The following is an 11,277-nucleotide window of genomic DNA, read 5'->3' as shown; positions in this document are numbered from 1 at the left end:
ATCTATTTCTCATTAAGGATCAGCTATAATATAGGTTTCCCCAATGGATACATTGATTTCTCATTAAGGAGACAATTCAAATCGGATAATACAATTACGTAAGCTATTTCAGTGCAAGTAGATTTATATGCATTGTGTTTCTCTTTATAAGTTATTGTGCATGTTTTCTTAAGTTATTTGATTGTACTTATGATATTAAATTATAATTTTGCAATAGAAATGAATAAGCTTTTTGATTAATCTGGGAAGTTCCTTTATCTATCATTTACTGTTAATTTTTCTAGGGAGAGTTTGAAGCTCATTCATCATCAGAAATTCTCTTTCACAAAAATATGGCTTTTAGCTACTCAATTTGAGATCCAGCAGTTGAATCTCAAGGCTGCACTACAGATCCTACGCAATGCAATTGGAAAAACTCCTAAAGATAAGGTAATTTACTGGTTGAGTTTAAGTATGTACTATATCATATTTTTCTGGAATGGAGGATTGCACCACCAAAATTAGTTTTGAGGGAGTTCTAGAGTGTCTAGATTAGATTATGAGAATGTATTATCATAGTGATGAAATAACAATTCCTTCAAACCTTTGGGGCACAAGCAACAAAAACTATTGGAGGCATGTCGTGTCATAAATTTTGGAAAATTGTCCTTTTCCCTTTTTATCAATGTAAATCAAAAAATTACTCTGTATCGGTTGTCAATTATGATCTGCATCATGGTTGTTGTTGTTTACTCTATATGGGTGTATTAATCTAGTTAATATGTATACTTTGCATTTTATGGCCAGCCAAAGGTTATTCCATCTAAAAAAAAGACCCCCCTTTGAATGTCACAACTTCCCTACTAGAGAATGAGTTCAAGAAGTTAAATACAATGTTTGAATTTTCTGCCTCTTGATGTCAATTTTATTACGAATCATGCTTCAGAATTTTCTGTGTCTTGGTTCAAGCTTGCCAAACAGTGTAAGATAAGTTTTGGCGGTATTCCACTTGAATGGAACACATAATAGTCCTAATATCAGTTATGTTTTCTGTTGTGGTATTAGGCAAGATAGTGGTGTCCTTGGCCATTACTGAGGCAGCTTATACGCCCATGTTGCACTCTCGCATTTTTACTGAGACTGAAAAGTATTGTGACCAGGAATTTACCACTTGCAAGGTATTTAAAACTAATATTTTATTGATTTACCTATGTAAATTTATACTTTAAAAAAAAAAAAAAAAACTTTGTTATTAATTGCAGGAGGATCGGCCATTGTTTGTCCAATTTTGCGCAAATGATCCAGACATTTGTTAGAGGCTGCAAAGAGAGTGGAACCTTTTTGTGACTATGTTGACATCAATTTGGGGTAATAATTTATTTTTTGTCTTTTCATTATTAGTGCTGTTATATAAGGTTGTTGTGAATTATACATCTTTTGCTGCATTGAGATTTATCTTTGTTATGGTTGGCTAGTAGATTATAAACTAGTGCTGTTGAACTTTATTTGAGTATGGTTCAAGAAAACTATGGTCTATTTTAGTTATGAGATGGTGACAAATAAAGTATTTTAGTTATGTTCCAATTTGTCATTGTTATGAAAAACTGAGTAGAATTTTATTATTTGAAGTCATTTTGAACTGGTCTATTTTATGCAACACTTGAGTACACTTGAGTTCACCTTCAGTAATCATGGGTCAGTACTCGCATGTGCAACCATTTTTACGCTTCCATGTAGGGTTATTTCATTAGACTAGTAACTAATAACTAAGAAGACTTAAAAACCTGTAGCACTTGGAAAGACTTGAAGTTGAAGGTGAGTGAAGGCCGTGAAAGAACTCTATAATAGGACTTGGAATGACAAAACGCATAGGATTTCATAAAGCATGACTGTCGTACCTCTTCTATTTATTATGTTACACAGTGATTGACAATATTTCATTTCCTGTCAGCAAGCTCTCACTTGATGAGAGGTTCATGAACTTACTCTTCTGTCTCTCAAGATTTTGCTTTTTCAGGTGGTTGTTCCTAGGCCGGGTTTAAGCACCGATAGCGAGTTTGATTAAACTAGTGGCCCTGTAAAGTTTGTTCTTACATATGAAATAATGGCTCAAGTATGTTTCTTCATTTTTCCTTCCTCAATTCTTCCATCTGTTTTCCTTTTTAGTTGCACTGTTTTTGGATTTTGGAATATTTCTATTTTATTTTATAATACAATTATCACTTTCCCAGGTTATATTTAATGGATCATTTGATCACATGAATATTGATGCTACCAGGTACCATCACTGTATGAGTAATTTCTCTTGTTGGCGCTACTTAGTTATGTTCTTGAGTTCCACTGTATGAGTCAGCTTATATCTTCTTAAATGATTATAATTTATTGCTGTTTTGTTCCTTGGTTAACTGTGCTGTTAGTTATACTCAGTTATCATAAATATTTAGTTTCTTCGAAATATATATATATATATATTTCTTGTGCATGATTATTGTTTTTTTTTTAAATAAAATAAAATCTTATTTTGAGGGTCAAGAGACCCCTTAAATAATCTTATTTATCAAGGGTTGTAAATGTAAATCTTTTAAACCTTGGTAAAAACTTATTTAAGAGTCTCTTGACCCTCAAAATAAGATAGAGCACTTGTTTTGAGGGCCACGAAGGCCTTCAAAGTTTCATTTTCGATGGTATAAGTTTCGAAGGTTATCAAGGGTCAATTGGACTCTTAAAATAATTTTTCTCAAGGTTTTTTAATACCTTTTTCAAGGGTTTTAACCCTTGAAAAAAGTCAGATTTGTTGTAGTGGAACAATATTGAACGTGCTATATTAGGGAGTAATCTTCAACAATTTTTTACCTTCAAAGAAGGGGACATGAATTTTTTTTGCAATTTAACACCATTTTGCTAATAATTTTGTTAGTTATCATGTTTTCAAAACTATTTAGGAAACTAGCATCGGGTCTATTAGAATTGAGTTTGTTGTAGGAAATCAAGCCTAACACACTCGATTTCAACCTTTTCTATCTCCTTTGTTATGATAACTGACATGTGTCATTTTAATTCGTGACAAATTATTTTTTTGGTCAACTAGTTGAACATATAAAATCAAATGTGGTCTCTCAAAATTAATGCTCTTTTTATCTTTTAACCGGTCAAGTGTCTCTATATTTGTTGTGACTTGTGAATGACATGTCAAAGAATATGTTTTATTGGGCTTTTAGCAAAAATAAATAAAAATAATTATTTGCTTTCTTGGGCTAAAGTATTTTGATCTACTTATAGTTGGTTTTCAAGCTTACCATTTTGTTTTGACCTATTCCATATTTCATTCTATCAATTTGATCCAAGTAAGTGCAACCCAATTCTCCAATTCCATTCTCACATTTTGCCATCAACCAAATAAACCCACATATATAAATTTTTTTTTAAAAAAAAAATCACTAAACAAACATCCCCCCCCCCCCCCCCCAAAAAAAAGAAAAAAGAAAAAAGAAAAAGAGAAAATAGAGAAAACAAAATGGTTTTACAAAAGTTAGTGCTTCCTTTGGTTTTATAAAAGTTTCAAGAACAGGGGAACAGTTACAAATCTAATTCCTTATGTCCCTAACGTCTGTGAAGCTAAGGTTTGATTTTAGGATGAAAGCAAAAATTGAGCTGAAGTAGTGGCCCTTTTGGACACTTAATGAACCGCATACATCTCATGTTGTCACCTATCCTAAACTCTACATTGAAAATATTTTTTTTGAGTAAACAGTAATACTTATTAAAACACACACGAAAATAGTAATATTAGTGTTTTAAGCCGAGTTTATAACACATTATATAATCAGAGTATAACTACAAAAGGACCTAACATTAAAAATATTGTGGTTACTTTGTACCTTTCTTAATGTAATTCGTTTTACATTTCATATGCATTGCATATTTTGTATCAGTGTCTTACACTCTACATTTCCCTTTTCCCGTTCCTTTCAATTTCATATCCAAAAATAGTAAAACCAATGAATGATAATGAGGACTTGAATATTTCGAAGTTTTTATTTTATTTTATTAAACCTTCAAGTTTTTTTTTTGGGGGGGGGGGGGGGGGGAGAATAATTGAACCTATAAGTTGTATAATATAATAGCATTTATAATTTATTGTAGTACTGCATTATACATATTTAGCCCATAACATTATTTGACATTTTTGGGAATAATTTCAGTTATTGGTTGACTAATTTGCATATCTCCAATTTGATGAAGCATATTGCATTTCATTCATGTCCTAAAATAATATATTCTTGTTAATTCTTTCAAATTTCATTCATGTTCTAAGATTTTTTTTTTTTTTTTGGCTATATTTATTATTGAATTGCCCTCCATTCGTTATCACTAACTATTAGTATGTAACACGTGCTTATGCACGAGAATGATAAATTATAGTGGTGTTATTGATGTTAATTTGGATTATTAAACATATAGGACTTAGTTCAATTAGGACATTTGGAGGTATTAAAATAGTTTTTTTTTTGCAATTTTCAAGATATTTGTTACACCAAGTTTCTCATTACATTGATATTACGCATATAAATTTAAAAATCACTATTCGATACTATATATATAATATCGATCCACAATTATTTTCTAGGAAATTCTACTAAATATAACACAAAGTAAAATAAAAAATTGGTCAAATAGTATCTTATCTTCTAATTTGAATGGGAATTTCCCCTATTAAAAAAAAAAAAAAAATTTTGAACGTGAATATGTGCATAAGATTGTTCAGCTCAATTACAGCTTGTTACGTTCAATATCTTTGCATATAAAATATTTGAATAGAAACAGTATAAAAAAAATATTCTCATTAGTTCAAAGAAAAAATAATAGCAAAAATCTAAACAATTTAATTTGTATGGAAAGCTAACGAAAGAAAAATCCAATTTTGATTCTAATTGAATTTTCTCTAAATTTTGATTTAAAAGAATATATATATATATATATATATATATATATAACCTAGTTAGTAATGGATCATACATAATCATGTTATATTGTATAAATGACTAATAAATTTGAATTGTTTTTAGTTTTACCCAAAAAAAAAAAAAGGTTCATAAATATAAAATCATTAAAACTCTCTCTTCCTCTAATTATATATATATAGAGTTAGATATATCATTAGATTTTTTTTTATGTTTTATTTATATTGGACTCTTCGTTTTCTACACTAAATTAACTCATTTGGCACAAAAATTATATAAAAAAAATAAAAATTAGATGGGACAAGCGGCGCAAAATTAATCTCTAATTAAAATTCAATTTTTACACTGAATTAACTTACTTGACTCAAAAATTTAAAAACCTAGATTAGATGGAACACGTGGTATAAAATTAGACTTTAATTGAATTCCAATTGGATTTTTTCTCAATTTTGCCTATATATATATTTGCTTTTAGAATCTAATGAACAGGAACTGTTAAAAAATCTAAATTATGTTTGCCCAAATAAATTGTGTATGTGAAGTTTGAATTTTATTAATTAAACAGATAATGTGCTCAATTTGAACATGAAATACTAGCACAACTCAATTTGGCTTACTAGCAAAGGTCAAGCTTGAGCCAAATTTCAAAACTATTTTTTTTTTTTATTGAGGAATTTTATAGTTTTGACTTGATTATAATGCCACGAGTTTTGGCAATCTCTTGGAATTTGAATAAGCAATGCTGCATACGAATATAATTTTTATACTATTTTCTATAATTTATAAGATTATAGGTTGTGATTAAAGCACATTACTTCCCACTAGTCTGAAATCTCTTTTAGTATACACTAATCATAGTGTCACTATACCTATAAAAAGATTTCATAGTGTCACTAAACTTATTGAATTTGGATCGGACAATCTTTAATTTCTAAGATTGTTAGGCTGAGCTGAGAAAGGTCCAACACTGTCTACTATTTTGGTCTGAGCCCATATCCTTAAGATTATACATAAGCTGAGTTTTGTTGAGTATTGAATATTTGAACTTAACTTGACAACAATTATAAAATTTTCAAACTTAGCTCAAGCTTAAACCAAGCGTACAAACTATATTTGAGCTTAAACTTGTCAAATAATTCAAAAGCTTGAGCTCAATATATATCAAGTCTAAACTCAAGTCTAATATCAAAATTCTAAGCTTGAGATACAATATAAGTATATTATCAAACCCATATTAAGCATATTATTAAGCCAATATGATTTAGACATGTGGTCCCAACTCCCAATTAATTAAAACTTAGTAAGATATTAGTTTATTTCTAAAACTCATATCAATCTTATTACCAAACCCATAAACTAGCCCTAAGTTCGGCTTGTTTTTTTAAAACCCTATTGTTTACGAGTCTGTTTATAAACAATTTTTTTTTTTTTTTTTGGCTTAATTCATTTATTAAACAAGCACAAAATTAAGGCTCAAGTTTGACTCATTTATAAACAAACAAACACGAATGAACTCTAAACTCATGTTGTACTTTTTCTCCTCCTAGCTATATGTCGTCTAGGTTGTTTTGTGTTAATGTGTTTATCATTTTTGAGGTGGTATCTTAATTTCAGCTTATTATCATCCAATAGATTATTTTTTTAAAGCATCACATTTTCAAGATACTGAAATTCGGTGGGTTCAAAATAGTTGTACGTACACAGAAGTGTATATATAGAATCGAATCAACGCTCCATCATCTAATGTAGTATTTCTCAATAAATCGAATAAGAAGGGACTTTCTTCTCAAAAAAGACAAAAAGAGAAAAAGAAACTGGTGCTCGGCATGTTTTACTTTTGGCTTCCCCCGTACACATAGTTATTAAACTATTAACTTGACAGTCAAATAGGGGAACCTTTGACCTAGTACTTTTATCCGATATTTATAGTATTATACTCACTCAAATTCGGTGGGCTCTTTATACTCACTAAAATTTATACTGCATCAAGATGCAATCAAAGTTCTCAAGTATTTGTTTAGAAATATTTTAATATTATTTTTATGAAATAAAAAAAAAAATTGAAAAAAAGAAAAACCAGTTAAAACACTCTTTTTCAAATAATAACCAGAAACATTCCAAGAACATCACCAAATAAAAACTGCTTTAATTTAATTTAATTTTTTATTTTTTTATCATGCTCGATTAACTTGGAAATATCAAAAACTCATTTCCATTTGAGAATTGAGAGACAACCAATATCTTTTCGGTCACATTATATGAGACAACCAGATAAAGCTATGAGTTATTTGCCATATCTTTTCGGTCTTTCTTGGAAGCATGCATGTGACGTAAAGTTCTATAGTAAAATTAATAATTTTGCAGAGTTCAAATTAAGAGAAGAAAGACAAATTCAACGCATTCCTCCAAAAACCAAAAAAAAAAAAAAAACAATTCTTCTTGGAATCACTACCCCAACGTTAGAGTTAGGAGAAAATCAGGCGTGTGTAATACCACCTTTAAAGTCAGACTTGGATCGGCAACTAGCTGCAAGAGAACAAAAGAATAAATAAATAAAAATTATTGTAGACAGAAGAATTTTTTATAACTTGTACCATGCAGAATGCGTAATTATAAAAATTTCTTATCAGCAACCATGAATGGTATCCTCTTACGTACCAGCATCATCAATTCATCAACAACTCAGAGATTGTTAATGTCATCAGAAAATTCTTCCCCACTAAAATTTTCATATATTCCAACCAGGCACCTCTCATTGGAGGAGAAATAACTATAACCTCCACTTTCAATACCACAATCTTCATAAGAACTCGGAAGAAAAGTATCATACATGTGGAAACTAGGATCTCCAGAAGTACCCCCCCGAAGAGCATCAAGGCTGGGCAACTTATCGAAGATATCATTTTCGAGCGATGGGTAGCCAACAGACCCCGTGGGCTCATTGCCCTCGAAGTTTAAAGTGTTTCCTGGGAATCCACAATTAATAGTACTACCTTCTTCAATGGATGAGTTGGCTTCGACGGACAATCGTAAATTTTGAAAGCCGAGAGTGTTCTTTTCTGTTGCTGGAGCTCCTTGCTGTTGTGGTATTACCATATCTAGCTGATTCGGATCCATGGTGCTCAGGATTTCATCGATGTCCAAAGTCGTCATTGGTGGATGCTCTGAGCTGGTACCATCTTTGTCTTCAAATGCCATCATATGTTTTTTATGTTTTAAACGGTATTTCTGCACCATGCAGTGAAGTTGTGAGAGTATAATTTTTCTTAAAAGCTTAATATTTTAGGAAATCATAAGTTTAAATATGTAGTCATTATTATTCTAATAAAAATGTTTGATTTTAACTGGATATCTATTAATTTGCTGGGGGAAAATCAGTTAAAGAAATAACAATCACCTGAAGATGACTGGAAACATGATCCCTAGTAACATCTAGGATACCCTTAGTTTGCAAGCATTCCAAAACTTTCATGGGAGTAGCCTCTGCATCAACATAAGTTATTGTAATACAGACAAGAAAAATGGGGTGGAGAGTTGAATTTAATATTACGATTAATTTAGTTCTCTTCTTAAGAAACAACATTTCTATTCTTGAACTTACAGAAAGACCAAAATCAACCCTAACCCCGACATTTCAAAATTCTTAAACGCAAAGCACAAAGTGGTAAACATGAAGAGTTAAATTACTAGAGTGTGAGAACAACAAAGATTATGAAAAAGATTCATACTATCAATGCCCCCCAGCTCTTGCACACTTTCTACAAACTTTTCTTGAATGACCAATGTCCAAGACATCCGAGGTTTTTTCGCTCCGGACACTTCATTCATCCGCTGCTGCACTAGAGCCAACTTATTTTTTCTTCTCTCGGAATATACATGTATCCACACCATTGTGAGAACAGACATTGGTATAGGCTTCACCAGATAAGCACAGGCTCCTTTGTCTAAACACCTCCTAATAGTGTCAACTCTATCATCCTCCGATGTTACTAAATTTCATTAAAAATAATTGAAATGTTAGATTCCCAAAACACGCTACATATTAATGAAACTTAAAGCATTCACATCAAGAATGTTATAAATGCTAAATGCTATTTTTAGCATTTATAACAACAAGAACGCAAAGATGTCATGTTAAAAAATTTGACATCTTGCTACAGTGAGCTCTCATTTTTTAGAGTGTACTGTAGCAAGAGGTTATAATTTTTAATTTTTTTTTCTGCTATGAGAGAGAGAGAGAGAGTAAAAAATGAATAAAAAATAATATATAAAGAATATTTAAATGAAAAGGTAAAAAAAATAGAAGTTTTGATGTTAAGGGTATTGTAAAGTGATGTGTTAAATGTTATAAAGTTAGGTTTTAAGATGCTAAATGCTAAAACTTTTAAAAGTTTTGATGAGAATATTCTAAATGGCATATTTTTTTAGTATAAGGTAAAAAAAAAATATAGCATATTTAAGGAATTGAACAAGCTGTGTATACGTACCAATGACAGGCAAATCCATCTCTTTACCAATTCGAAGAAGCTCAAATTCACACATACCAAGTAGGCGTTGTTCAGTTATTATAATATCAAATCCTCTTTTGTCCATGCTAAGCAGAATTAAAGCATCCTCCACTTGATTGCATTTAGCAACTGAAAATAATTTTGCTTTCTTCAGTGTAAAATAGTAGGTGCATGATGGGTATCGTACATTTTTTTAATTATATAATCACGCAACACAAGAAAAACACAAATCCACATGGACAAAACAATCCCAATCTATAATCACAACACAAGAAAATCCATGTACAAGACAAACACAAATCCACATGAACAAAACAATCCCCTCCCTTTGACAAATTTTAAAATCTGATCTTCTGTGCTAATATTTCCTTCATGGATGACAGCATTCCTCACCTTCCAAATATGATATGAAAAACAATTTCCAGCATGAATTGATATAAGTTATAGCACTGCATTTATACATTTTAGCTATAAGAGCTACAAGCAAGTAAAAACGAAGAAGCAAACTTTTTCCCCATATATATACCTAGAATATACTAATAACGACATCGAATAAAAACAAAAACAACAAAAAAGATACATGCACACAATAGACAACTCGTAATTACGTTGTTATTATTATTACTCCTATTATTTATAAACTAAAGAGGGAATGAGGTAAAAATAAATAAATAAATAAAAGCATTGCATTACATTCCCTCATAAAACTTGGCTATAAGGGACTATAGAAGACTAGATTGCACTGGATTTAACTGACCAGGTTAGTTCTCCCTTCCCTGAAATAGGTATCAGTCAAATAAGACACCTTTGTTTTTCTTGAGAAACAAATAAGACACTACTCGATCAGGTGAATAACTCAACTACGAGTCCAAAATAGGAAAATGTAAGTCAAAACTCAACATCCAAAAAGTGATGATATAAAAAACCAACAACAAGAACGACAAAAAATACAAACATTATCCTCTTTTTTGTTTTCGTTAAAGGGAAATGGAAGTAGAGGAGAAGAGAAGATGATGCATCTCCCTCCATTTAAAAGGAATGTTGAGGACGGAAGAAGATGGATGCGAACTCACTCATGCTGCAACAAGGAGAAAGTGAAAAAGGAGCTATGGTCACCAGAGAGTAGTGATAAACTCATCAACTACGTACATTTCAACCTATGGCCATGGTTTTTGGAGCTTTGTCCCAAAACTTGCAGCTTGGTGAACCGCATTGACTCACCAGTCGAGTCGACAGATATATATATACCTTGATGAAGATATGTTGCAATGATCTCACCAGAAAGAATCTCCATGGTTTGAAGTTGTACCCCAAGAATGCGTGGAGTACATCCAGATATATATGACATCTTCGCAATATAAAGCTGACTCTCAGAGGGCAATTTAAGAGGTCGCACTCTACCTAACTAGTTGTTGCAGTTTGAATGGTGATGCTAAAGATGCATGGATTTTTGATGTTGATGATACTCTTTTGTCTACGGTGCCTTACTTCAAGAAACATGGTTTTGGGTAAGTCCAATCTCATCTCATATGATTCTTGTAATGGTACATGTTAGTTACTTGGAAAACCTTTTTCATTTTGTTTTAGAGAAAACTCATTTAAAAAATATGACTTTTATTAACACCCCGTCCAAAGAAAAGAGAAGAAAGTTAAAAGGAGAACAGAACAGACCTTTGTATTGGTGCTCACATTTCCGAAGATTTGTTACAACTTCTTGGAGGCTTTCTTGCTCATCATCCACGACCAAAATGCGCAGACCAACCGGAGAATAATTGAAAGTAGTATCACTTTCCGTCAACATGGCCTTACCTTTTTTCTTTCTATCCATC

The sequence above is a fragment of the Quercus lobata genome, chromosome 5 (assembly GCF_001633185.2).
Source record: "Quercus lobata isolate SW786 chromosome 5, ValleyOak3.0 Primary Assembly, whole genome shotgun sequence".
Taxonomy (NCBI): domain Eukaryota; kingdom Viridiplantae; phylum Streptophyta; class Magnoliopsida; order Fagales; family Fagaceae; genus Quercus; species Quercus lobata.
Note: the sequence above shows the minus strand (reverse complement) of the source record.